General features: G+C 38.7%; 1 protein-coding gene across 11 annotated transcripts in view; it reads right to left on the bottom strand.

The window, feature by feature from the left end:
• The window catches only part of LOC126076216 (uncharacterized), a 277,867-nt gene that overhangs the window by 104,174 nt on the left and 148,369 nt on the right, over nucleotides 1-25,324 (bottom strand). For 5 of the 11 annotated variants that reach the window (XR_007517464.1, XR_007517462.1, XR_007517463.1 and 2 more), the window contains 2 exons: nucleotides 19,533-19,730; nucleotides 17,918-19,440 (listed from right to left, as the gene is read on the bottom strand). The exons of 2 other annotated variants lie outside the window; for them this stretch is intronic. The gene's annotated coding sequence lies outside the window, so the exon portion shown is untranslated. Of the gene's footprint in view, nucleotides 1-3,714; nucleotides 4,506-6,214; nucleotides 6,265-10,652; nucleotides 10,959-17,917; nucleotides 19,441-19,532; nucleotides 19,731-22,152; nucleotides 22,362-23,093; nucleotides 23,599-25,324 lie in introns of those variants that run through there. 4 more of the 11 variants (XM_049884834.1, XM_049884803.1, XM_049884817.1 and 1 more) reach the window with 4 other exon arrangements.

Raw genomic sequence — 25,324 nt, forward strand, 5'->3', positions numbered from 1 at the left:
ACTTTTGAGATATAAGGTAAAAAATATTTGCCAAACATGCCTGATACAAGGGTATACCTGTTGCTTTCGAGCCGATTCCCACCCAAAGCAATCCTATAGGACAGAGTAGAACTGCCATAGACTTTTCAAAGGAGCGCCTGGTGGATTCGAACTGCCAGCTTTTCAGTTAGCAGCCATAGCTTTTAACCACTATGCCACCAGGTGTAGTATCCAGAATATACACAGAGCCCTTACAGTTCAAAAAAAAAAAAAAACAAATAAAAGATGAGCAAAAATAAAAAACTAGAAAAGTAAAGGACTTGAACAGACATTTCTTCAAGGAAGATATGCAACTGGCCAGCAAACACATGAAAACATGCAAAACATCATTAGTCATTAAGGAAATTCAAATTAAAACCACAATGGGAAAGTAGTTCATATCCACTGTTGTTGTTTTGTTAGATGCCCTTGAGTCGGTTCTGACCCATAATGACCATATGTACAGCAAAATGAAACGCTGCTGGGTCCTTCGTCAACCCGTGATCATTGTTATGTTTTAGCCTATTGTTGCAGCCATTGTGTCAATCCATCTCATCGAGGGTCTTCCTCTTTTTCGCTGACCCTCTACTTGTAGCAAGAATGATGTCTTTCTCCAGGGACTTGGTAACTCCTGATAACATGTCCAAAGTATGTGAGACGAAGTCTCACCATCCTTACTAATAATGAGCATTCTGGATGTACTTCTTGCAAGACAGATGTGTTCGTTTTTCTAGCAGTTAGTTCACGGTATGTTCAATATTCCTTGCCAATAATTCATAGTTCATAATTCACCATAATTTAAAGACATCAATTCTTCTTTATTCTTCCTTATTCATTGTCCAGCTCTCACATGCGTATAAGGTGATTGAAAACACCACTGTTTGGGTCAGGTGCACCTTAGTCCTTAAAGTGCCCACATCTTTAATTTTTAACACTTTAAAGAGGTCTTTTGCAGCAGATTTACCTAATGCAATGCATCGTTTGATTTCTTGACTGCTGCTTCCATGGGTGCTGATTGTGGATCAAAGTAAAATAAAATCCTTGACAACTTCAGTCTTTTCCCCATTTATCATCATGTTGCTTATTGGTCTAGTTGTGAGAATTTTTGTTTTCTTTTTTTTTTTTTTATGCTGAGGTGTAATCCATACTAAAGGCTATGGTCTTTGATCTTCATCGATAAGTGCTCCAAGTCCTCTTCACTTTCAGCAAGCAAGATTGTGTCATCTGGTTGTTATTGAGTCTTCCTCCAGTTCTGATGCCCTGTTCTTCCTTTTCTGACAGGTTTCTGCCTTACACAGGTTCCACTTTCTCAGGTTTTACTGTATTTTTCCCTTTTTCCCTGAGATTTTTGTTTGTTTTTGCTTCACTGTTTATTAAAATATAATTTAACTACAGTAAAATCGTCCTTTAGTGTACAATTCTGCAAGTTTTGACAAATCAAAATACTCATCTCCTAAAAATGAATGTAGCCCCTTTTCCTCTTTGAAGCTAACTCCTATCTTCGTCCCCAGTCCTTGACTACCGCTGGTAGTTTTGCCTTTACAAAAATGTTATAAAAATAGAATACAGTATGTAGCCTTTGTAGTCTGGCTTCTCTGACTTAGCATAATGCATTTGAGATTCATGCATGTTTGTGAGTATATTAGAGGCTTGTAACTATTTATTGCTAAATAAAATTTTATTGTAGGGATGTACGACAGTTTGTTTACCCAGTCCAGGTCTGAGGGACATTCAAGTTGTTTCCACTTTGATTATTAGGAATAAAACTAATATTAACCTTTGGATACAGGTGTTTGTGTGAACATAAGTCTTAATTTCACTTGGGTAAATACGTAAGACTGAGATTCCAGGATTGGACAACACGCGTATGTTTATTATTGTAGGAGACTGAGGAAATGTTTTCCGAAGTGGTTGTACCATTTTACATTCTCAACAGCAATGCATGAGAATTTTAGTTGCTCCACATGTTTGTAAGCATTTGGCAATGTCAGGTTTTTTTTTTTCTTTTTTGCCATTCTGATGGGGTGCATTGTTACTTTGTTATTTCCTCGTGGTTTTATTTGTATTTTCCTAATGACTAACGGTGTTGAGCATCTTTCCACATGCTTGTTGTCCATAATGAAGTAGCTGTTCAAATACTTTGTCTATTATATTATTGAGGCTTTTATTCTTATTATTCTTGCACTTTGACATTTCTATGTACTTCCAAATATTAGTCCTTTATCAGATATGTGATTTGCATATATATGTATGTATGTATTATGTGTTTTTCTGTGTGTGTGCATATACATATATATATATATTTTTTTTTTTTGACACAAGATTCCATACCTAGTGTTTGACCTGGAGATGGACATTGACATCTCTACTAATCGGCCCTGCCTTGTACTCCTACTCCTGCTGGTATTCTCTGGGCCCACTTCTAATGTCAGCTTCTGTTATCTCTCAGCATGAGGCAACCCTGATGTTGCTTCACCTTCTCTGATAGTGTTCTCCTGTGTCTTTCCATGTTTTGTCTCTACAAAGAGAAAGGTTATTCAGTATACATTATTAGACAAACTAATAAAATGTATGAATCTTAGAGAATTTCATAATGTCCTAGTGGATAGTGGAAATTGACGTGTCTCTAAAAGCAGGCAAGAAGTAACTTCACTGGGAACTAGAAATCAAGTCAGAAAACAGAAAAATCTAACATCAGCCAGTCATTCTCACATACTATTAACAGATAATCTGTAGTTGTTGTTAGCTGCCATCAAGTCAGACCCCAATTCATGGTGACCCTGTGCACAACACAATAAAACACTGCCTGGTGCTGTGCCATTCCCATGATCAGTTGTGGATTGGGTGGTTGTGATCCATAAATTCCCCCCTCCCCCATTGGTTGGTTTTCAGTAGATCGACAGGCCTTTCTTCCTAGTTGTCTTAGTCTGTAAACTCTGCCAAAACCTGTTCAGCATCATAGCAGCATGTGAGCCTCCACTAACAGGTGGAGGCTGCGCATGAGGTACTTTGGCTGGGAATTGAACCCAGCTTTCCCTCATGCAAGTCAAGAATTCTACCACTGAACTACCACTGCCCCCCAGCAGATAATGGAGAACAGATAAAATCCATTTTGCTTCATAATTCTCCTTGGCTGAATTACTCAAATATGATGGTACTATATCAAAGAACATTTGACTTTAATCACTTTAAATTGCATTTCAATTAATATAGTAATTACCAAAACCTATCTAAATAACTAATACCTATTTATCCTGAGTTATGTTAAGTTACTACAGATGATGACATACTTTATAAGCTTAATCTCTAGCAATAAGATTGCAATTAAATGCTTATTGATTATGTAATTCTAAATTCATTGCTAAGAAACATTGCACAGACCTATTATTTATTTCCAACTCCTCATTGTCTTTAAATAATTTAATCAAATGTTTATTTAAGTAGAAGACAACTCATTTAAAAATATTTGTTAGGGAAAGAATCAATGTATTAAGAAAAAAGTACTGGAACCTGAGTACTTATAGTTGTAATATAACCAAGACAGAATGCTTATGTTCTGAAGCCCTAAGAAAATGTTTAAGAAAGGACTCTCTTCCTCATTGTTTATTGGAAAATCAACAAATTGTCTGCAGCAACATGCTACACAAGGCAATGTGAAACTCATGAGTATGGTTAATCATACAAGAAAACCTTACCAGTTCTGTATAATTTATGATGTTGGCACATAGTAAAATAATTGAACACTAAAGAAAGTTAAAAATATACAGATTTTTATTTCCACGTGAGGCAAACAAAGACAAATATTTAGATATTTTTGTAGCTATCATTTAAATGAATGGAGCAGGAATTTGTCTGGTTATTGTTTAATACTTCCATATGGAAAATGAAATTGGCTTGTACAGTAGAGCACCCAAAGTTTGGAGATCTCAGGACAGGCCTAACTGTATTGGTCAGCATCTCCAAACCTATATATTGTGTCCTGAGGAGAGATACTTCACAGTTACTGAGATGGTTAAGAAAACTTGCATTGCATATATCACTGAGTTTTGGAATTTATTTTCAAAATTGCACTTACTTAAGCAAATTCTAATCACTTGGTTTGAGAAAACAAAATAGAGATCAGTTAGGATCTGTCCCTGAAATATCTTCAAAGTCATCAAGTGCAAATACAGAAGGAGACAGGCTGGGACCTCGAAGCGCAGAGATAATGATCTCCCTCTTCTCGTCTGAGGACTTGTCCCTTAAAGCCATATTTCCAGGACCACATGGTTCTCAGTTGGAGATGAGAGAGTTCCTTCAACACACAGCAAAGAATAGACCTGAATTAGCTTCTCCAGCCAACGGTGCACACAAGTAGCCTGGAAAAAATATGCTCCTAGTCTTGGGAAATGGAGGAAGACGTTTTAGACACTCTTGTTGGTGATGGAAATATCCAGGCCCACTAGCTTGATTAATTTCATGTCAGCTAGATGCATGAGTGTTTCTCTCTAAAAAAAAAAAAAAAAATCTGCGCTTTGTTGTCAAAGCAAATTTCAGCTCAGCAAAACACTGAAGGGACTAGTTCTGATGTTTCCCAATTATTTGGGATCCCTCCATTTTTTTAATAGAAATGGTTTTTTTTTTTTTTTAAATATGGATGAAAGCCTTCAAAAACGTACCACTCTGATTCTCAAAGCTTTCCTTTTGATTTCTTCTGTCTGTGTCTCCTAAGTCACACAAGCAACGATGGCTATGAATGCTCTTTGAGGTTAGTTTCAAGTGGTGACTATTACTATCGCTTAATATCAGTTGCTAGTCTTTCTGCAACTGACTTGCAAAAAACAATCGTCTTGTTTAAATACACATTTAAGTTTATATTCTGCTAGTGAATAACACCCATGAAAGTTTGTCTCAAGGTTCCTTAATTCTTGTTTTATTTCAAAATGAAAAAAATGTTAGAACAAACTGTAAACGTTATAAGGTTTATTTTTTACTTTACGTATAGATAATAAAAAATTTTTTTTTTTCTTATAGATTATCAGTTCATTTGAATGTGCTTGTAGTTATGGAGAGTTTTTCTAAAATGACTATAAGGGGCACTATCTAATTGGCACAGAAAAGAAAAGTCCCCAGGTTTATAGGATTTTAGAAACTAAAGAGACTACAGAAATAAGTTAGTTGAAGTTTTTTTATGTGATCGATGAGCAAATGGAAATCAAAAAGCTGTTTAATCCAATTTTTCATGAAACCAACCCAAAACTTAGACAAATGTAGTAATTCTTTAGAAAATAATAATTAAGAATCCATTAGGATTTATCCATACTGGAAAATTTAACTGGATATATATTGGAAACTGTGGGAAACTAGTTGTCATCAAGTCTATTCCAACTCGTGATGACCCCAAGTGTGTCAGAGTAAAACTGTACTCCACAGGGATGTCAATGGCCGATTTTTCAGAACTAGATTATCAGGCCTTTCTTTCAAGGAGCCTCTGAACAGACATGAATCTCCAACCTTTCAGTTAGCAGCCAAGTGCATTAACTGTTTGCACCACCCAGAGACTCCAAACACTTGGGAGTGAGACTTTAAGTAAATGTTGTGGGGTAAAAGAAACAAAAAACTGAGTGTCATAGCAGAATAATCAGTTTTTGAAAGGACATTTTTTAAATCAAGATTCAGATAAACACGGATTCTTAACAATACATGGAATCTTCTGGGGAAATAAAAACAGCAGTTGTCACTAAAGGGTGAGCTGATTTTTGCAGATGGATTATGTGTCTCTCACAGGGAAAGAAGGGAATACTTTCCCCATGTTGACACTGGGGTAGTTGCTTTCCTGAGCATGTGAGGACTCAGTTTCCCACATCATAAAGAGAAAGAGAAAGGAAGCCCCAAGAGTCCTTCAATGCTGGACACTGATGGCGAGAAACAGTTGCTCCAGGGTAATGGTATAATTGCAACCGAGAGAGCCACCAGGTGGGAATGGATCTGCAGAGCATCGTTGAACTCAGAGAATGGTAAGAGCTCCTAAGCTTCGTTGGTGAGGAGAGGCCCTGTTCCTTCCTGGAATCCCAGCTGGATATCCACCGCTCTGAACAAAGAGGATGGGTTTGGTGAGCTGTAGCAGCAGCAGCTGCTGCGGTGCCAGAGCCTGTGATTCTCTGGTGTTCCTAGGTCTGTAAGGCAAGAACAGTCACTGTACGAACACGGTAATTACCTGGAAATAAGAGGACAGCTGCTGTCAACTGCTCCAGGGTTCTTTGCCTCCTTTTAAGCAAAAAAAAAAAAAAAAAGATAGAAATTGCTATCCGGCAATTCCATTTATTGGTTCTACTAGTTTTATATGGAATGACTACAGCCGACCTTGTTATTTCTGGATTTTGTATTTGCAAATTCTCCTAGTTGCTAAAATGGATTTGTAACCCCGAAATCAATACTGACAGTGCTTTTAGCCTGTGAGCAGCCATCTAGGATACCCCACTGGTCTCATCCCTTCAGGAGCAAGGAAGAATGAAGAAAACTAAAGACACAAAGGAAAGATTAGTCCAAAGGACTAATGGACCACATCTACCACAGCCTCCACCAGGCTCAGTCCAGTACAGCTAGATGGTGTCCGGCTACCACTGCTGACTGCTCTGGCAAGGATCACAGTAGAGGGTCCCAGACAGAACTGGAGAAAAATGTAGAACAAAATTCTAACTCAAAAAGAAAGACCAGACTTGCTGGCCTGACAGAGACTGGATAAACCCTGAGAGTATGGCCCCAGGACATCCTTTCAGCTCAGTAATAAAGTCACTCCCAAGGTTCACCCTTCAGCCAAAGATTAAACAGGCCCATAAAACAAAATGAGACTAAAAGGGGCACACCTGCCCTGGGGCAAGGACTAGAAGGCAGGAGGGAACAGGAAAGCTGGTAATAGGAAACGCAAGATTTGAGAAGAGAGAGTGTTGACATGTCATGGAGTTGTCAACCAATGTTATAGAACAATGTGTGTACTGACTGTTTAATGAAAAACTACTTTGTTCTGAAATCTTCATCTAAGGTACAGTAAAAAAAAAAATCAATACAGTGCTTTTAAAGTCATTTGCAAACGTGCAGAACAGTGACATATTCAAGTGGCCCTACATATGGATTCTCAACCGAGGTTCAACAAGGTGATGCTCTGCCTTCTTGTTTCAGTTCTCATACTATAAACAAATATCTTTTTTATGATCTATTTAATGTCATATTTTTCATGTATTTGTACTTATTGTTGGTGATTTTGCTGTTTAAAATGGCCCCCACATGTACTGCTGAGTGCTGTCTAGTGTTCCTAAGTGCAAGAAGGCTGTGATGTACCTTGCAGAGAAAATGCATGCATTAAATAAGCTTTTTTTCAGACATGAGCTACGTTGTTGGCTGTGAGATCAATGTTAATCAGTCAACAATACATATGAAATGCATGTTGTTGCTGTTCGTTGCTATCCAGGCTGTCCAGTCCTGTGCCACCTCCATGATTGATGGCAGATCAGATAGTTGTGATCCATAGGGTTTTTACTGGTTGACTTTTGGAAGTAGGTCACCAGACCTTTCTTCCTAGTCTTTCTTAGACTAGAAGCTGTGTTGAAACTTGTTCAGCATGATAGCACCATGCACGCCCCCACTGATAGATGGGTGGGGGCTGTGCATGAGGTGCATAGGCCAAGAGATGAACCTGGGTCTCCCGCAGAAAAGGTGAAAATTATGCCGCTGAACCACCAATGCCCCACATACATTAAGTAAAAAAAAAAAAACCTATTTTCATAGAGTCGGTTCCAACTCATGCCAACCCTATCAGTCAGAGTAGAACCGCCCTGTAGGATTTCCAAGAAGCGGCTGGTGGATTGGAACTGCCAACATTCTGGCTAACAGCCGAGCTCTTAACCACTGTGCTACCAGGGTTAAGGTTAAGGTGTCCTTAAACAGAAATGCACATAAAACAAGGTTATGTATTGACCAGTTGATAAAAATGTCGTGACCAGACCAATCAAGAAGTGGGTAAAGGATATGAATGCGCACTTCACTAAAGAATATATTCAGGCAGCTAAAAATGCTCTCGATCATTAGCCATTTGAGAAATGCAAATTAAAACTACGATGAGATTCCATCTACTCCAACAAGGCTGGCATTAATCCAAAAAACACAAAATAATAAATGTTGGAGAGGCTGTGGAGAGATTGGAACTCTTATACACTGGTGGTGGGAATGTAAAATGGTACAACCACTTTGGAAATCTATCTGGCGTTATCTTAAACAGTTAGAAATAGAACTACCATACAACCCAGAAATCCCACTCCTCGGAATATACCCTAGAGAAATAAGAGCCTTCACACAAACAGATATATGCACACCCATGTTTATTGCAGCTCTGTTTACAATAGCAAAAAGCTGGAAGCAACCAAGGTGTCCATCTACGGATGAATGGGTAAATAAATTGTGGTATATTCACACAATGGAATACTACGCATTGATAAAGAACAGTGATGAATCTGTGAAACATTTCATAACATGGAGGAACCTGGAAGGCATTATGCTGAGTGAAATTAGTCAGAGGCAAAAGGACAAATATTGTATAAGACCGCTATTATAAGATCTTGAGAAATAGTATAAACTGAGAAGAACACATACTTTTGTGGTTATGGAGGGGGAGGGAGGGAGGGTGGGAGAGGGTTCTTTACTGATTAGTTAGTAGATAAGAACTGCTTCAGGTGAAGGGAAGGACAATACTCAATACATGGAAGGTCAGCTCAACTGGACTGGACTGGACCAAAAGCAAAGAAGTTTCCGGGATAAACTGAATGCTTCAAAGGTCAGCGGAGCAAGGGCAGGTGATTGGGGACCATGGTTTAAGGGGACTTCTAAGTCAATTGGCAAAATAATTCTATTATGAAAACATTCTGCATCCCACTGCGAAATGTGGCGTCTGGTGTCTTAAATGCTAACAAGCAGCCATCTAAGATGCATCAATTGGTCTCAACCCACCTGGAGTAAAGGAGAATGAAGAACACCAAGGTCACACGATAACTAAGAGCCCAAGAGACAGAAAGGGCCACATGAACCAGAGACCTACATCATCCTGAGACCTGAAGAACTAGTTGGTGCCCTGCCACAATCGATGACTGCCCTGACAGGGAGCACAACAGAGAACCCCTGAGGGAGCAGGAGATCAGTGGGATGCAGACCCCAAATTCTCACAAAAAGACCATACTTAATGGTCTGACTGAGACTAGAGGAATCCCGGCGGTCATGGTCCCCAAACCTTCTGTTGGCACAGGACAGGAACCCTTCTCGAAGACAACTCATCAGACATGAAAGGGACTGGACAGTGGGCTGGAGAGAGATGCTGATGAAGAGTGAGCTATTTGTATCAGGTGGACACCTGAGACTGTGTTGGCATCTCCTGTCTGGAGTGGGGATGGGAGGATAGAGAGAGTTGGAAGCTGGCAAAATTGTCACGAAACAAGAGACTGGAAGGGCTGACTCATTAGGGGGAGAGCAAGTGAGAGTACGGAGTAAGGTGAATATAAACTTGTATGTGACAATTTGACTTGATTTGTAAACGTTCACTTGAAGCTCAATAAAAGTTAATAATAAAAAAAAAGTGTTGTGATCAGAGGCTTACAGGAAGCTAACCCTGTATTTCCTTTAGATCCACTATTTGCTAACTCAATGTTTGAACCGACTTTATAGAATAAAATTACCATGAATAATAGAGATTGACTGTATTTCCTTACCCATAGAGTTCAAAATGAACTCTAGTTGAAACACATAGCTGCTGAAAATGTGAAGAGTATATCAGTTTACCTTCCTCTTTATAAGTTAATGTTCCTTTCTCTGTCTCCACTATTTTATCTTAGGCACAAGTTGTCCTTATGTTATTATTACTCTTTCAAAACAACAGCCTAATGCTCTGTTCAAGTTCACCAGAAGACAGATTCTAAAGATGTACTAGTTTCACAGACAGACTTAGAAACAAGCATGAGTTTTGTCTATAATTCTATGAAATGAAAATGAACATATTCTTCAAATAAAAGCAAAAAATGGCTTTGAATTAACTGAGAGATGGATATTCATTTTATAAGATTTAACTTTCAATTACTGTTATGCTTATACATGGGTAAACAGGCAGAGATAAGATTCACAGTGACAGACTGGGGAAAGAGGGATAACCCTGCTAATTCAGAAGACATCTGGTCTATTCATACAACAGCAGCCAACATTTAGAAATTGCATAATAAATTCTTATGAGTTCATCTAGTTCTATCAGAGTGTTCATTTTACCGAAGACATATTGGACTTTGATTTTAAACTGTAGAGCATACCTCTCAGGAGTCAAATCCTTTCTGTAACTAAATCTATCCATCCAGACTGTATTTTTAGAACTAAAAAAAATGTATGGAACAGAGATCTAGTGGTATTTGAACAGCAGGCAAGTTCTTCAAAAATATTGCTGAATGTGTATAAATTTAAAACAGGTAAGTGGGATTTCCCCCGAAATATATATTTAACACAAATATTTTTCTGAACAGTAAACTCAAGTGTTTTTAACGTTTGTTCTGAATTCCCAGGCATTTGAAAAGCAATCTGTAAGTCAGATCAAACGGCCTCAATCTGAGCCAATATATAGAAAGCAATGATTGTTATTGGTTACCAGGAGTGGGAGGGAGGGGGAAAGAGCCGTTTCTGCTTGGGGAGCATTAAGTTTATGTCATGGTGGTGGAATCATCTGTAAAATGGCAGCGATAAAAGTTGTACAACATGAAGAATGTGATCAGCATCAGTGAATGGTACATGTGGAAATTGTTGAAATGATAAAGGTTTTGTTGCATGTATTTTCACCACGATAAAAAAAGTACCTCAATATTTCAGTAGTTTCTAGGAAAACATTAATCTTCTGTCCTATGCTGTATTCGTTGAAAAACTGCTCACTCTCCAGGCACAATCTGCAAGACAAGGTCAAGGTGGGAGGCAGTTCTCAGAGGAGAGGGACTGCCCCAACGTTCTATTTAGGGCTTACTTTTGATGAGAGCATTTCATCCAATGCCAGAAAGTCATAGAGCTTTCTAGTTTCTTTCTTTCTGTCTATGCTTTCTTTTCCTTTTTTAGGTCCAGTCTATTCTTAACATCCCCTGCCTAGGTTAATTTCCTTGTCCTGAGTGATTAATTGCTGCCTCAGAAGTAAATATCCTGGGCCACATCAAACTTTTTTGTACGTACTGTGTGTGGTCTCCCCTGCCTCCATCTACAGATAGACGTGGTGATTGAGCAAAAACATACTCTCTTCTGTCCCCATCTCTTTTTTGCATACAAAGCAATTCCAATGTAAGCATATAAAGAGAGGAGATTCGGTGTGTTACAAAAGCATCAAGTCAATGCCATTTTATACTCCTAAAAAGTGTGTTTACCTGGGAACTTTCCTTTTTGTCCATTGTCAAAATATTTAAATTAGGAGTTGAATATCAGAGAATGACCTGACAGCCTTTCCTCTCTTTTTACATTTTACCATTCAACATTCAGTGACTGTCAGAACAGTATTTTAAACTAAAGGGCAGCATTAGGCCAGGGCTAAATATTGCCACCAAGGCAAATGTCGGTAATTGCATTAGTATCTGGACAGCTCAGGGGACTATAATATACTGAGGAGGACAGGATTATCTTAATTATTCTGGATTGAAACAATGGGGAAGGGAGTCAGGGTTGGTGCCTAGACCATAAGTTATTGTTCACAACACAGTAGAATGAGTTACAGGCACAGAGAAGTAATTCCCAGTGTATCTAGTTATCTGGGTGAATCTTGCAGCTGAGAAGGTTGAAATGCTTGTGTTTTTTTTGCACAGAAAGACTTGCTGTTACACCATAAATGCCTTGCCAGCAGCAAGAATCTGTGAAACTAACCACTGCTGGCAAAAGGATCATCATTTAAAAAGAAGAAGAAAGAAGGAAGTCCATATTCTTTTCTAAGTCTACCAAAAAAAAATTTATATATATATATATATATATAATTTTTGGTATAAAAATATATATATATATACAACATACATGGCAAAGTGTCAACATTTGAAATAAAAGATCAGTGAAAAATAAATGGAAAAAATTTCACCCAGTCAAAATGGAGAATTGAAGACACTCTCCTGGGCCTGGAAAATTTTAAGACTGCAGAAAAATCTTTATTAGCTGTTCACCAAGATTACATTGAGTAGGTGAAAACTCAATGTCTCACTTCATCAGGCAGTAGAGACGATTTTTCTTCTAACATTCCTGAGACCACATACAGCAAAAGAGCTACAGTAGTGGATTATGAGACTAGATGAAAGTTCCACAGGAAAGGGAGAGGATTTTGACAATGTCTTGGAGGAAAGGGAATTATAAAAGTCTGAACTTTATCATCAAGTGAGTATCCTGAAATACTGAGAGACTGATAAAAATGGAGGATCCACTTTAAATTGCTAATAGACAGTCAGTTAAGCTGAAACAGAGCTAAAGTACCAGAGCTCTTGGTGAGGGAAAAAAAAAATGAGTTTGGGGAGGAAGTGAAGAAATGGATAGTAGTCATTCAGGAAATTGTCAGACATTCTAGGTCAAATCTGGCTGCCGCTCAGCAGGGAAGAGGATATGGAAAAAGAACCAACAAAAACAGATATTTTGTGAAAGTAGGACATGAGATTTCCAGGGAGTGGCAATAAACTGGTTTTTTTTATCAGTTTAAGATACACATTTATTTTTGTTCTTCTCTGTCATGGACTGAATTGTGTCCCCCCGAAATATGTCAACTTAGCTGGGCCATGATTCTCAGTATTGTGTGATTGTCTACCATTTTATGTGATTGTCCGCCATTTTATGTGATTTTCCTATATGTTGTAAAGCCTATCACTATGATGTAATAAGAAGGATTAGCGGCAATTATATTGATGAGATCTATAGGATTAGATAATGTCTTAAGCCTATCTCTTTTGAGATATAAAAGAGAAGCAAGCAGAAAGACATGGGAACCTCATACAACCAAGAAAGAAGCACCAGGAACAGAGCATGTCTTTGGACCCAGGGCTTCTGTGCAGAGATGCCCCCAGACCAAGGAAAGATTAATGATGAGGATCTTCCTCCAGAGCTGATGGAGAGAAGAAAACCTTCTTCTGAAGCTGACGCCCTGGATTTGGACTTGTAGCCTACTAGACTATGAGAGAATAAACTTCTCTTTGTTAAAGCCATCCACTTGTGGTATTTCTGTTATAGCAGCACAAGATAACTAACACATTCTTTATGATGATATAGGGTAAACCAGCCCAAGTAATGCCAATTGATTCCAATAACAGTAATTAGTCATGGAAACTTTTCCAGTTTCCAGTTGCTGTCAAATTGACACTTACTGATAATGATCCCGTGTCTATCAGAGTAGAACTGTGCTCTACAGAGTTTTCAACAGCTGATTTTATGGATTTAGATTGCCAGGCCTTTCTTCTGAGGCTCCCCTGGTGTACTTGAACCTGCAAACTTTTGGTTTGCAACTAAGCACATTATACGTTTATACCACCAAGGAACTAAAACACTGTTATCAAGCCTTTATTGATATAAACCCTGTTGTTGTTGAGTTGATTTCAACTCATAAAGACTCTATAGGACAGAGTAGAACTGCCCCCACAGAGTTTCCAAGGACTGCCTGATGGATTCGAACTGCCGATCTTTTGGTTAGCAGCTGTAGCTCTTAACCACTATGCCACCAGGGTTTCCTTTGTTGATAAGGATACCAAATTCTCTTTTCAAACAACATATACTGAGAATAAATAGTGTAGCAAAATGTGTACTAATCTAAACAGCAGTTATCCTCGTTTTTAATAATAAATTGGCATTTGTATAAGCTTTACACTTTACAAGAAGCTATCGAAAAAAAAACTTGCTTGATTTGAGCCTCACAACAACCTTTTAAGATAACACAGATTTTATTATCTGTTTCCCAGATGAGAAAATTAAACAGGGCTTCTAACAGGTTAGTTCCTCTTGGAACCCCTGCTGAGAATTGGCATTTCTAAGACATTCCCTGATAAGAATTTGCATTTCCGCCCCAGATATACTAAATCAGAATCTACATTTTAACAAATCCCCAGGCGATTCTTGTGTATAACTTCCTGGGAACTTGTTAGAAATGCAAATTCTCAGAAGTGGTGAACCACTTCAAAGCCCTGAAATTAAGGTTTGAGGAAAGTTGCACCCTACGTGAGGGTAGAATAGATAGTGTTAATGAATTATTCACATGCTCCTTGTTTGTTTTCCAGCTTCACATACAGTGAAATTGGAGTGTTGTGACCTGTTCTGGCCAACAGACTGTGAGCACAAATGATTCTGAGTGATTCTGAGCTGAGGCAGTTCAGACATAGTGTGTCTCTCCCCGCTGCCCCACCCCACTGCCACAGAGACCACTAAGGCCTTGAGTTTCAGATGGCCTCTACCTACACAAAGGAGCCCTGGGGTAGCACAATGTATAAAGAGCTTGACTGCTAACCAAAAGTTCGGAGGTTAGAACTCACCAGCCTCTTTGTGGAAGAAAAGTTCCAGTAAACTGTACCCGTAAAGATTACAGCCTTGCAAACCCTATGGGGCAGTTCTACTCTGTTCTGTAGGGTCACCACGAGTTGGAATCGACTCGATGGCACTCAACAACTACCCACACTGGAGGGAGCTGTCCAACACACATTGGACATCTTGAATGTGAGAAATAAATCATTATTATGTTGAACCCCTGAATTTTGGGGTTTGTAGTTCTGACACCTACTCTTTTTTTTTTAATTGTGCTTTAAGTGAAAATTTACAAATCAAGTCAGTTTGTCATGCAAAAATTTATATACACCTTGTTATGTACTCCTAGTTGCTCTTCCCCTAATGAGACAGCACACTCCTTCTCTCCACCCTGTATTCCCCATTTCCACTCAGCCAGCCTCCATCCCCTTCTGCCCTCTCATCTTGACTCCAGACAGGAGTTGCCCACATAGTCTCATGTGTCTACTTGAGTCAAGAAGCTCACTCCTCACCAGTATCATTTTCTATCTTATAGTCCAGTCCAATCCGTGTCTGAAGAGTTGGCTTTGGGAATGGTTCCAGTCTTGGGCTAACAGAAGGTCTAGGGACCATGACCTCCAGGCTCCTTCCAGCCTCAGTCAGACCATTAAGTCTTGTCTTTTTCTGAGAATTTGAGGTCTGCATCCCACTGCTCTCCTGCTGCATCGGGGATTCTCTGTTGGTAACACCTGCTCTTAAATGTGCTGACTGAAATACCCTGACTGATGTAGAAATTGGTACTTAAAGTTGGGTGCTGCTGCAAAGAAAGTATAAAATATGCTATGTCAGCTTAGTAGTCAGATGTGAATGGTAAGAAAACAGGCATTAGAGGATGTAAAGATGGTGATTTAAGCTAGGCTAACACAAAACGCAGAGTAAAAATGTCACCTGTGATCATGTGGGAGGGGAGCCATAGGTTTATTGGTTTTTCAACTTTGGGAAAGAGGTTAGAAAGTAGAAATACATCTTGTGAGTTGACTACTATTGGCTATATTTGGAAAGCTGCTACAGAGGTGAGCTGAGGGGAAAACTCACTAACTAGAAAATAGAAATGAAAAGGAATAGATGATGTTCAGAAATTCAGGGACTGGATAGATTGGAAAAGCCAAGTGCTTCTAGACACCAAACAAATAAATAAATGAAAAATCAAGGTTGGAGGGAGGATTCATGGGATTAGCAAAAGTTTTGAGCAGCAAAATCCTCTAAAGCCTCTCAACTAGATGAACCGACTCAGGATAAAAACCACAAAAGGGAGGTTTTCTGTCACCTCGTATTCAAGGTAACCACTATCTCATCCTAGACAGTCTCCAAAAATGCCTAAGAGAAAGGCCTAAGTGCAAGTAGTTTATTTGAAAAGTGACTTGAGAGAGTAATGAGGGATTGGAAATGAAGCAGGAAAGGGGAGAAAATCAACAGAGAAAAACATTTTGGAGTTAGTCACTGCTATGGGCAAATGGAGGGGCCCTGGCGGCAGAGTGGTAAGTGCAAAAACTGCTAACTGAAAGGTCAGTGGTTCGAACCCACCAGCTGCTCTTGTGGGGAAAGATGTGACAGTCTGCTTCCATAAAGATTACAGCCTTGGAAACCCTAGGAGGCAGTTCTACTAGGGTCACTATGAACCACAATAGACTCAATGGCAATGGGTATGGGCAAATGGCATTCAAGTTCACATAATCTTCTGAGGAGACTGTGGAACATGTGTAAGAACTGCACTCTCAGGGCACTGAAGGCAGAAGACTTTGCCCACTGCCTCCCACCCTTCACTGGTCCAGGGTGAAGCCATCACGTTAATTCCTCTGCAATTTCACTGCTGGGTTGTGTGTATATGAGTGATAAACAGTCCCTGAGAATATCACTTGCTGTGACATCAGAGAATCCCAGAACAGGAAGCAAAAAGTACATGTCCTGAGCTTGTAGAAAGATACTTCCTGAGGTTGTACTTGCAGAAGAGTGGTCAAAGCCTGCATGGAACAGGGTGAATGGCAGAAGTGGGGAAAATATGGGGCCAAAGTTTTGAAGTGGCACATAAGAGGTGTCCAATATAACCTCAGCTAAGTTGAGAGACATTGGCATCTAAGCAAGATAAAAAGAAGAGCAACAAAATATAATGAAAGCCTTGTTTCAAAAATAGTTTTGTAGGTATTTACTGGCCCCTAAAACAGACTTGACACAAACATATAAGAAGCCTTCTACATTTCTGAAGAGGAAATATACAGTGATGTTTTGACAAAGAAATCACAATCTTTGACCAAAAAAAAAAAAATTCTTTGATACTTGAAAAAGTAAAACAGCGCTAAGGCTCCTAACATTACACAGGCAGAAAGCAGTTGTACAACTTACTAAGCAGGCATATTCCCCAGTGTCCACTTCCATGTTGTCAGAGAAGATAATGGAAAAGTAGGAACTGCTGGGAGAGCCGAGCTGGGTTCCTGGAATATGATAGATCTGGGAGCTCCTCCCAGAGCGCAGGATCAGAACATAGCCACGGCCCCTCCCATGCAATGAGGAAAGGGTCTTTTCCATCCCTACCCAACGTGATTTCCTAACTGATACGAAACACTGGGACCAATATCTCCTCCTTCCCAGTAGAAGTTTTTATTGTAGCCTTCTTGTCCCTACTTCAGCATTATATATTGAGTGTGTGTGAGAGGAAGGAGGACAGATAGTCCAAGATGCTGCGTCTGGGCATAATGGAGAAGATGTGAGGACAACCCAGACAGCTTGGAACTTGAGCTAATTGCAGTAACTGAATGGGACTTTGAGTTAGCTCCCTTGAGGAAGGGTGTGTGTGTTCTATGGGTTGGGAGAGAGAATGAATGAATATGGAGTGATCAAGGATGTACCAAATACCTCTATGCTTCTCTATATGCCCCAGCCTGCTTTTAGGTTAAGTTGGAAATATGAAAGTAGTCCTGGCCAATGGAATTTGAGGGGGAGTGACATATGTGTTATTTCTGATTTAAGGTAATTAAGAGACATTCTGGCCCTTTTGTCTCCATCTTTCTCCACTACAGCAAGTGATGTTGGAGGCCATGTATTCCACATGGTATGCCTGAATCTCCTCTGGGATGAGAACTGCCCTAGACAGGGGCCCCACCAGTATCAGGCTCTGATGTGACTGAGAATCAAACTTTTATTGTGTTAAACCACTAAGATTTGAGGTCTTGTAAGTTGCATAAATTGCCCTGATTAATATAGTAAGAAGCTTCAAACTTCAAATTTTTAATTTGAAATCCCATAATGTTTCAAGCATAATAAAACACCGTAATTCAACATTTAGCATTTTTGACGTCAATCTATCGTCTATCTATTCTTCTATGTATCCATGTTTCAATCAGACGCAATTTGGAGGCAGATAATGGTGACGGCTACATGTGATGAACGCAATTAATGTCACTGAATTGTACATGTAAAGAAGGTTGACATGGCAAATGTAACGGTATTTTACCACAATTTTTTTAAAAAATCAAATTTCTATTAAGTCCCCACAGTCCTAGCAAACTGTGGGTCAGCTGGCCATCTTTCAAGTCTCAGCTCAAAGGTGGCCCTAATATATAAATCCTTTGCTGACACTTTTCTTCCATCAGAACTGACCACTCTATCTTGCTTTCCTGAATGACCCATTTTATTCCAAATAAGAGAAACCAACTCTAACTAGTTTATTAAGAAGCATTATTTATTAAAGGATATTAGGTGGCTCACAGGTCCTTTGGGGAGACAGACAGCAATTGTGGAGACTGCATAGGCAGGAACAATGCCCAAAAATCACATCGTAGAATTAGTTCAATAGAGCTATCACTGCTGCTATCCTAAGCACAGACCCCTCAGCTTCCACTGCCAATGGTGACAACGTCAGACACTTAAAGGTACTCAGATATCTGCCATCTGGAGCCTAGTTAGAGCTGCCAGTCCCCGCACTTTCCCTGGTTCTTTGCATTGTTATCTTCCTCTTCAAAGTCTCAACTATACAACATGCCTGTCCTCTAACTAAAAAGTGAGCCTGGCAACGTGTGTAGAAAATGGCTTCTCAGAGAAGGGCAGGAAGTAAACAATTTGTGGAATTTTCCAAACAGATGAAAAGATGTTCAGGGGCTAGCTGGCCAAAAGAAATGAGCGATTTCCATTGTGGACCATAACAGAAATGTAATAGACACTTAATAAATATCTCTTGAATGGATGGAATAATAAAGAATGACCAGCATTGAAGCAGTTGGTTATTGCTATTCACACAGCATCAATTTAAATGGCACAAGAGTGACTGGACTGTATCACATGCCAGTACAGCTCCCATGAGTTCAACACAATGATTATTTCAGTCCCATCCAGTTCAACAGCAATCAAAGCTGGAGCTACAGAGAAATGAACTCCAACTGACATGCTTAGCCCAGCCTGTGGACCAAGAAGAGGGGCACAGAGCTTAATAGGACTCTGAAGGAAACTGATGAGGCCTCCACACTCGGAGTGGAGTGGAGAATTAGAGCAATTTTCCTGACACTCCAAGCAAAAGTGGGCAGTTTGCCTAGATTATCTAGGTCACTGCTTCAAACTCTCACATTCATTTTGCCCGTGGAGAACTGTCCTCTGAGCTCCAGTTACCACAGAGTCAGTAACTCAGAAATATGTGCAGGGTAAAGCCAGCCTCATTTCTAACAACCTTCTTTTAACTATGCTTAGATGTCCGTGATTTGGAGACACATTGATCCAGGTTGGATTTAAAAGGACAACCCTTTGGAGATGGATTACAAATGCCACACACTCTCAAAATTGCTATTATGTTTAAAGCAGGAAGTATCAAATCCACCTATAAAAAATGAGGATCCAATGCTCTTTCAGGCTTCTTTGCAGGATTCCCCCATGGTTACGATAGGAATGAATCATCTGCAATGATATTTAGGTTAGTAATGTCATTATAATAAAGTGTGTAATTTAGGTTAGTCTCCATTATGTCAAGAGGATTGCTACATACTCACCTCCTTCTCTGGCTGCTCCGCTTTGCTCCGTGGCTTACTCGGGGCACGGTTAATTGACACAATTAAGAGTGAAGACTGATGTAGAGGACCCAGAGGAGCCACTGGGAGAGTGAGGTTCATGCACTCAGGGAAGCTTTTACATACTCTGCAATAGCTTCCTTTCTGCTAACCAAATTCTTCTCTTGATCAGTGGAAAAGCTAGGGAGGGGGCAAACCAACAATATCAGCATTACTGAGAAAGACTTTGGAAACCCTGGTGGCGTAATGGTTAAGTGCCACAGCTGCTAACCAAAAGGTTGGCAGTTCAAATCCACCAGGCGCTCTTTGGAAACTCTATGGGGGCAGTTCTACTCTGTCCTATAGGGTCGCTATGAGTCGGACTTGACTCAACGGCAACGGGTTAACGGGTAAGGAAGATTTTAATGCATTTTATTTTTATTGGTTTAAATCAAGGATCATTTTGGCTTCTAGTTTCCTTTTAGAAGGGGGAAAGGGAAAGTAGCTTTAGATTTGCCTAGTCCCCAATCCCTTGGTGGCACAGTGGTTAAGAGCTCAGGCTGCTAACCAAAATGTCGACAGTTCAAATCCACCTGCTGCTTCTTGGAAACCCTGTGGGGCAGTTCTACCTGTCCTATAAGGGTGCTGTAAATTGGAATTGACTCAGCAGCAACAGGCTTGTTTTGGTTTAGTCCTCATTCAGAGGAGCTCTGTTGGCACAACAGTTAGGCACTCAACTGTTAACTGAAGTGTTGATAGTTTGAACACGTCCAGTGACTCCCCAAGAGAAAGACCTGGCGATATGCTCCTATGAAGATTACAGCCAACAAAGCCCTATGGGAATAGTTCTACTCTATCACATGGGGTCACAACGAGCCAGCATGTACTCAAGAGCACCTAACAACAAGTCCTCTTTTAAGGTCACCGGGTGGCACAAATGGTTTGCACTCAACCACTTACTTAAATGTTGGCAGTTCAAACCCACACAGAGGGGGCAGGGAAGGAAGCCCTGACAATCTTCTTCAATAAAGATTACAGCCCAAAAAATTCTACAGAGCAGTTCTACTCTGTAACACGTGGTGTCACCATGAATTGGAATCGACTTGACAATGGGTGTGCCTTTGGGTTTTTAGTTCTCTTTCACTTTCCCATCAGTTTTTTTTTTTCTCATTATTTTCTGATATGAAAATGCATTACAATAAAGTATCACTAAAATCCAATGTACTTTGGTAAATAGTTCCCCACTCTGAGAAAATAAAAAAATACAATGGAATAAATAAATTTCTTTCTTGTATAAAGAAAATGAATGTCCTTTTCCACTAAGTGGATTTAGCATTTGAGATATATACACAGCACTTTGCCTTATAGCTCACTGTTGAAATTGGCATTCGACGAAGCAACCACTTGATCCATTTAGCCTAACATCTTAACTAGAGAAATGAAAAAAAGCCTGGAATTAAGTGGTTGTTTTTCACATGCTGAGTCAGGGAACAAAAACAGGGACCCACATCTGTACTTATTTTAGTTCTGTAAGTCTTGCATCTCTTCTTAAGAGCTGAGCACTAGCAAACTGCTGTGAACTGGGATAATTATACAGTGCTCTGAGCAGTAAGCGTAATAACACTGTGAGTGTCCAAGGGTTTGAACAATTTGGGCTGATTTTGTATGGTGTATAATTTACAGTAAAGAATCAGAATGTCTTCTTTTTTCCTTTAAGAACAGCTTGCATCCTTTTGCTCTAGATCATTATACACAGAGACACACATTCACAGTCAAATTTGATACAGATAAATCCAAACATCTGCAAAAATAGAATAACTTTATTGGCATTTACACAGGGTTATCTCGGGCCATTTCTCTTTGTGATGGGCAGAGCCCTAGAAGTTAGCTGAAGCTCACCAAGTCTAAAACTATGTCTAAAATGGATAAACAACAACAAAAAAAAAAAATTAAACTGCCATCAAAATCTTAACATAAGTGCTAAGAAATTAGTTTGAAAATATAAATGAGAAAGGCCATTTTAAAATATTTTCTCAAAGCAAGGAAATGATCAAAAGTCTAAGTAATAAAATGAATTATAATTGAACTATACATAAGGTTGCGGATACATAGATGTTTATTACATAGTTATTTACATATTTTTGCTCATCTGAAATATTTAATAATAGATTTAAAAATATGGTCTCATCGTTTTCTTGCACCATCAGCTATTGTTCCTGTCCATTAAATGATATCAAACCCTTTGTCTTCCGGTCAATTCCAATTCATAGCGACCCTACAGGACAGCGTAGAACTCACCTATAGGATTTCCAAGGAGTGCCTGGTGGATTTGATTCAAACTGACAACCTTTTGGTTAGCAGATGAGTTCTTATCTACTTAATTATATTGACTACAATTAATACAGTCAACCTTAATTCTTCTATTCTTATGTCATACTCCATTTAAGTCTCTAAATTTCTTAGAATTAGTCTACAAAGATATGAAACACTTTTATTAATTACAATATCCAAGGCTGTTGTTATTCTTTATTTAAATAAATTTATTTTTGCATTCAGAAAATACCAAACAATAATTCAAAAAAACTTCTGAAGTTAATCTTGATGTGATTAATTATAGTACAGTAAAAAAAAAAAAAATTTAAACAAGGAAAGTGAATTTTTTAAAAGCACACTTCAGTAAGCTTTACTCTCTTACTCATTTATTCACTCATTCAACAAACAATCATTCACTCTGGGGAGAGTGGGGACATTCTTCAGAGTACTGAGACTATATTGCTCAACCAGACACCCTGTCCTTAAGAAGCCCAAAGATGAACTTCTGGCCAAATGTACCTAAAAGGCAAAAAGAGTAGCGATCAGCATTTCTAGGATAAAATGAAATTTCTCACAGCTAATAAATTTATATTATATTTCCCATTAAGTAAAGATACTGAAAAAAACCAAGTCATGAAAAAAGTATAATATACGGATTACGTGACACAAACGTTATAACACCTGCAATGAATTCACCGTATCACTGTTTTCAGTTAATTATAGCAAAGGTTTTAATAACCTATCTGACTTCTAAGGAGCCCTGGTAGCATAGTGGGAAAGCACCGGGCTGCTAAGCAAAAGGTCGGCGGTTCGAACACACCAGCCACTCCACAGGAGAAAGATGTGGCAGTCTGCTTCATAAAGATTTACAGCCTATGGGGCAGTTATGCTCTGTCTTACAGGGTCACTAAGAGTTGGAATTGACTCCACAGCAATGAGCTTTGGTTTTATCCCACTTCTAATAGAAAACCAGCTCAGCAAGAATTTAGAACACACATATTAAACCTGCAAACTTTTCAGCTATTGAGAAGATATTCTTCACACTGGATTTATCCTTTGAAATCCATCAAGATTAACTTCAAAAGCTCTTTTTTTAAAATTATTGTCTGGGATTTTCTAAATGCAAAAATAAATTTATTTAAATAAAGAATATCAACGGCCTTGGAAATCGTAATTAATAAAAATGTTTCATGATTTTCTAAGACTAATTCTAAGAGATTTAGACACATAAATGGAATATGACATAAGAATAGAAGAATTAAGATTGATTATATTAATTGTAGTCAATATAATTAAGTGGATAAGAACTCATCTGCTAACCAAAAGGTTGTCAGTTTGAATCAAATCCACCAGGCACTCCTTGGAAATCCTATAGGTGAGTTCTACGCTGTCCTGTAGGGTCACTATGAGTTGGAATTGACTGGAAGACAAAGGGTCTGATATCGTTTAATGGACAGGAACAATAGCTGATGGTGCAAGAAAAGGGTGAGACCATATTTTTAAATCTATTATTAAATATTTCAGATGAGCAAAAATGCGTAATTATGTAATAAACATCTATGTATCCACAACTGACCTTACCAGTGCAAAGTACCACTACCAATCGCTGTTGAGTTGATTCTGACTCATGAAGAACCATGTACGTCAGAGTAGAACTGTGCTCCATAGGATTTTCAGTGGTTGATTTGGGTGGACTTGAACCTCCAACTTTTCAGTTAGTGCACTAACGTTTACACCACTCAGGAATCTAAATGACCTTAGGAAATACAATATTATATAAATGATAGGATGCTGCTGTTGTTAGGTGCCCATCAGTCAGTTCCGACTTATAGTGACCATATGCACAATAGAACAAAACACCATCCGATCCTGAGCTAATTCCATCATCACTAGTGTAATGCTTCCCAGCACCCAAAATGCTGATGCTATTGTTTCCTCCCCATAATTATAATTAGAAGGCTCAAGTTCCAATATTTCTTTATGACCTCAGCCATATATTTTCAAAGATATGTGACATATTTTTGAATCAGGAGATTTTTAGGATGACTACTCAGGCGTATGGCTGGAAAAGGCATATTGTAACTACGGTACTTGCTTATGATGGTTAGAAAATATTTAATCACCTCTGTTCTGGAATCTGTTCTTTTTAAAGGGCCTAGAATTGACCTAATGAAAATTACGTTAAATAGGGTTTGCAATCAGATGTGATTATTTTACTGTAGTATAACTTAAATTACTAGGTAGTAACATATATATATAGACAGCCTTACAGAGTTACACTGAGAGCGCAGAATAATTTATGCTCATATCATCGACAACAGAAGGAAAACTGAGTCTAGAACTGTGGCTTCTATTTCTGGTTCTAACGTTTATTGGCTGTGTGCAATTGGACACCAACAATTTACATAAAGCCTTGGTTTACTCCTCCATAATAAGATAGGTAAATTAGTTATCAGAGAAAACATTCTATAATTCTGTGTTTTTAAATGAAACAATGGCCATCATTTTCATGTCTAAATTATTCTTTATTACCTAAAACAAAAACCCATGTATTTACCTCAGTTAGAATGTAGCTTCCTGAAATGATTCTGGTTAATCAGGTCCCTTAGTTTATTCTTTTTCAGAAAAAAATAATAATAAATAAATAATCACGATCCCACCCCTATCAAGGAGATCTCCTCAAGGTTTCTTTTCTTTTTGGGAAAAAAAATTTTTTTTTGTGGTAACATACACATAACATAAAATCTACCACTTTAAGGTTTACAATTCAGGGGCTTTAATTACTTTCATAATGTTGTGGAACCGTCACTATCTAGTTCCAGAACTTTCTCACCACTCCAAACAGAAATCCTGCACCTATTAAGCAGTCATTCCCCATTTTCCCTTTACCTGGCCTCTGGCAACCACTCATCTGGATTCCAGTGGGTTTGCCCATACAGCATATTATATATAAATAAAGTCACACAATATACGGCCTTTTGTGTCAGGCTTCTTTCACTTAGCATAATGCTTTCAAGGTTCACCCATATTGTAACATGTATTAGTGCTTTATTTCTTTATACCACCGGATAATTCCCATAGTCTAGCTATACTATATTGCAAGTCCATTCATCAGCTGATGGATATCTGGGTTATTTTCATCTTTTGGCTATTGTGAATAGTACTGCCATAAACATTCATGTACAAGTTTTTCATTTTGGGGGAGGGATATATACCTACGTGTGAAATTGATGGGTGATATATTAAGTTGATATTTAACTTATCAAGGATCCACCAAACTGCTTTCCACAGTGGCTGTGGTTGTACCATTTTATATCCGAAACAACAATATACATGGGTTCTAACTTCTCCACGTGCTCACAAACAACTTGTTAGTTTTTTTTTAATGGCCGTTCTAGTGGGGGTTAAGTGCTATCTCTTTATGGTTTTCATTTATATTTCCCTAATGACCTCCCCAGATGGAATACTCGGAAATCAAATTG

Source organism: Elephas maximus, chromosome 1, assembly GCF_024166365.1.
Source record: "Elephas maximus indicus isolate mEleMax1 chromosome 1, mEleMax1 primary haplotype, whole genome shotgun sequence".
Taxonomy (NCBI): Eukaryota; Metazoa; Chordata; class Mammalia; order Proboscidea; family Elephantidae; genus Elephas; species Elephas maximus.